Source organism: Monodelphis domestica, chromosome X, assembly GCF_027887165.1.
Source record: "Monodelphis domestica isolate mMonDom1 chromosome X, mMonDom1.pri, whole genome shotgun sequence".
In the NCBI taxonomy this organism is placed as follows: domain Eukaryota; kingdom Metazoa; phylum Chordata; class Mammalia; order Didelphimorphia; family Didelphidae; genus Monodelphis; species Monodelphis domestica.
In genome coordinates, this window is record NC_077235.1 from 62,633,109 (window position 1) to 62,637,708 (window position 4,600).

The window sequence follows — 4,600 nt, forward strand, 5'->3', positions numbered from 1 at the left end:
CTGGCACAGGTCAGGCGGGAGAAATTCTATACCCTCTTCCCTCTTTTTCCTTGAAATCTTTCCCTCTATATTAATTAAAATTACCATAAATTTCCAGACTGACTTGGGTATTTTATTTGGGATTTTTCCCCTGGTGACCAATTAATTCATATTTTAAGTCACAACCCTAAAATTATCTTTACAGTCCTGTTCTTTATTTAGGAAGATCACTTTGAGTGGAGGATGGATTAATTCGGGAAGAGATGGGTATCAATCAAGGTTATTACAAATAGTTCAGGTTGGATGTGATGAGGGCAATCAGAGAAGAGAAATGAATGAATACTAGAGATACTGTGAACATAGAAACAGTAAAAGCTGGCAATATATTGACTGTGTTGGGGCAGCTAGATGGTACAGTGGATAAAGTACTGGGTCTTGAGTCAGGAAAACTTGAGTTCAAATGTGGTCTTGGATATTTACTATGTAACATCAGATAAATCACTTAACTGCTCTTTGCCTCAATATCTTCAACTGTAAAATGTAGATAATAATAACACATCACCTACCTTCAGGGATTTTGGTGCAAATCAAATGAGATAGTTATCAAGTCCCTGGCATGCCAGAGGCATTATATAAATGCTTCTTCCATCCCATCCCCCTGTTCCCATGTGGAATGTATATGAGGGAGGAGTCAAGGATGACATCAAGGTTGGGAATCTGGAGGATCTGATTTGATGTTCTGAGATTCCTTCCACTTCTGACTTTCTGTTTTCTAAGAACTTTTCTAGATCTTCCATTCTTTTACTAAAATCCCTTCTACCTCTGAAATTCTGTGTTTCAATGTCCCACCCAGCTCTGACATTCTGCTTTCCCAGGGCTCTTCCATCTCTGATATTTGATGCTCTAAGCCCCTCCCAACTCTGACAATCCACATTCTAATGTGCTCAGCTTGGACTTTCTCATTCTAAGGACTCTCCCAGCTCTGACAGATGATCTTCTGAGTCCCTTCCATCCCTATCATTCTGTGTTTGAAGGGCTTTTGTAGTTTTAACAGTTTCTGTTCAGAAGTTTTTCTAGCTTTCAGTCTGTGATCTAAGGTCCCTCCCAGTGCTGCCATTATGGTCTATCTTCTAAGATCTCTTACAGTTCAATAGTTTGCTACATCTGAAACTCAGAACTCCATTCCTCCTGACCAAGAATAAGGCTAAAGAGATCTTCTTTGCCATTTCCAGAGTCCTCTTATGTTTCTGTATCTCCTGTAATATTCCCATAATAATTTGAGATGAAGATTAAGTCCAGTTCACATCAGACCCATGGCACAAGCTCCTCCATCAAATTCTAATCTCAATCCCTCATTTAGGAGCTGGGGAGAAGTCAATGTATTCCACCTCCATCAATGTCCTGTACTCTATAAAAACTAAGCTGCCCACAAAAAAACCTCCTTTTTCTACTGTAGCATTGCTTATTAGTACTTAGTAACTAGGCAGCAATAATAGGGCCTGAGCAGAAAGGCACTGAGTCATTGATGAGTGTGGACCATCTTATTTAGGGAAAGATGGAAAATACCCAGCTCACAAGGAGAAGAAGCCAGACAAACTACACAAGTCTACAGGGGGGACTTCTGTCTTGGATTCACCCCCTGCTGTATACACATTCCCCAGGAGAGATCTTCTGGACCCATGGAAGCAATTGGACCAAAATACCAGCTCCTCCTTTAGTTTGATTTCTAGAATTTACCCACAGGCAGCTTGGTCTTAATTCTTGGTCCTTAATCCATCCTCTACTCAACTTCCAAAGGGATATTCCTAAACCTTTAGTCTGAATCTCACACACACACACACACACACACACACACTCAGTAATACCAGTGACTACCTCCAGGACCAAATATATAGTCCCCCAGCTTCTAAAGCCCTTCACAGCCTGGCCCCTTACATTACCTGATCCCTTCCTCATTCTCTATGATCCAGCAATACTATCCCATATCCATGAGACACTCCATCTGTACATTTCTTTGAGTGGCTTGCTATTGTAATATTCTCCCTCCTCCTCTCTATCTCCTGGCTTCCTTCAAGTCTCAGATCAAATTCCATCCTCTTTCTCAGGCCCCTCTACTTACCCCCAGTGCCTTTCTTCTGACATATCTTCCACTTATACTGAATACGTATCTTCTATGTACCTAGTTGCTTGCTCATGTTCTCCTTCATTAAAAAGTGAACTCCTTGAGGTCAAGTACCCTTTGTGTCTACCTTTTTTGTAGCCCCAGCATTGAGTACAGTACCTGGCACGTAGGGCTTAATAAGCTTGATAATGATAAGAGGATTGGCCCCTTTGGGGGCTTTTAATTGCATCCATCACAAGGGCTCAGCACCTTAGGGTTGGACTCTTCTATGAAGACAAAAGCAGGACTGGGAGCATCTTGCTGCATTTTGAATGCATCTGTTTGCTGAATATACTTGTGTCCCAAATCTACATGGCACTTATTGTGGGAAGATGTGATTTGGGTACTAAGAAAATCCCACAAAATGAGTTGAAATGTGTCTTGAAAGCCACTGTAGCTAGGCCACAAGCCTGATTCAGTATGTATGTTGATGAAGGGGATGGTCAAGCTTCCCAGTGGAGGCTTCCAGATGCTACATATAACTAGACATTCTGGCTCCCAAGGCAAAAAGGGTAGAGGGGGAAGGAGGTTCCTGGAAGGCTTGGATCCTCCCTTGGTCTGCATTTATGCAGAGAAGATAGGACTCATTGGAAATGATTCTGATGTTGGGGAAAGATGGAGGGCAAAAAGAAAAAGGGATGGCAGAAGATGAGATGTATGGTGTCATGGAAGTGATGAACACAAGTCTGAACAGACTTTGGGAGATAGTGGAAGACATACGGGCTCAGGGTGCTATGGTACTACATGGAGTCACAAAGATCCCCCTCAGCACCTCTTATCAAGTGCCTGCCCAGGCAACCACTGGCTCCTCAATTTTCTTTGTGTGTGTGGTGGGGCATCATCTAGTCAAAACTCATTTTCCAGAGCAAGTTGAGGCCCTGGGAGATGAGATGACTTCTCAGAGATATGAAGTAGGACTGGGGTTTTTCCCACTGTACCCCATGGATCCCTCCTGCAAGTTTGGTGGGTTCTGTTCAGAACTCCAATAGTTTGTTCTCCTCCATATTGGAATTGTTTCATTTTTATGTTCACATCTTCAAGGCTGGCATCTAGAAGGTGCTCAATAAATGCTTGCTGCTTAACTGAAGCAGAGTTCTGTTGGAACCATTCACTTTATCTTGTTTTATTCACAGTAGACAAGGGACTAAACAGGCTCCTGTCATGTTACTCAAGCCTGACAGTCTTCACTCTTTACCGACTCAGTCTAATTATCAACCACAGTGCCTACATAACACTTGACAGGAGCACAGTGCCTGCCACACAGTAAGCGATTTTATTCATTCACTGGGGCTGCCAGTGAATGTCTGAAAAAAGACTTGGGAGGTAGGTGAACTGGGTTATGGGAATAGGCCAACCAGAGTGGAATTGCTTTCCCCGGGTTTGCTTCCTCCTTTATCAAATGAAAGGCTGGATCCAATCTGGGCCAAATGGGCTGTTCTGCAACAGTAAGAGGACCACACCAGAATTTTTCCTCATGAAGGCTAAATGTAATTGTATCCTTGGCTTTGTAGCTGGGGATGAAGGAAAGCCACCTCCTAGGGGCCACATGTGTTTAGGTGACTATAGCTGGGAAGAACTGTGGCCAGTGGAAGCTGACCACCAACAGGCGCCATTTGCAGAGTTTCTACCCTTTCCAGGCCTTTTCATCAGGCCCCAAACTCCTTCTGCTGTTCTCTGGTCGGGATTATTCTTCACTTGTACTATTAGTTCTCGGGCCCCTGTCAGAAAGGGGGGAGGTGAGTTTGGGGGTTCAGATCAAATGATACATATTTTTAAAAGAGACAAATCGAATTGTTCCCTGAAAGCAAATAGCTCTTTATCTCTTGGGCTTGGACCTTTACTGCCGGGAGCTGACTGGAGAATGCCCCTGCCACTGAGCTTGACCACTCTCCTTACTTGAATGACAATCCCCACTTGTGGCAAATCCCCAGACTCCCAGATTGTGAATGGGTTTGTTTCAAAAGCCAAAGACTTGATGTATTTCAAAAAGGTTGTATATACTTCCTTTCTGTGATAACAGAATAGCCTGCAATAAAAGGGCATCCCAGCTAGTGCCTAGGGAGCTCCTCCATGAAGAGCTGCCCAGGTTTCTCCCAGACTAGGACAAACACCCCATTTCCCTGCCCCACTGTCCCTCCTAAGCCAAACTGTGTGTGTATAGACCATTGTATCTTCCCAATAAAACACATTGGTGCATATGAATTGAAAGGGAAGGGTGAGTGTTAAGCCCACCCACAGGACTTGAAGAGAAAAATAATCTTGAGCCCATTGAGCTAGAAGATCCAACTGGGTGGGGTACTCCAACCAAGTGGAGAACTGGAAGCCATGGGGAACAGAACAGCAGCTAAGGAATCCGAGCCCTGGCAGGGGAAATCTAGGGGAAGAGCGCAGAGCTGCCATCTCTCCCCAAACCAAAGGGGAAGTGTCACGGCGATGTTTACAAAAACACACAGGACAGGA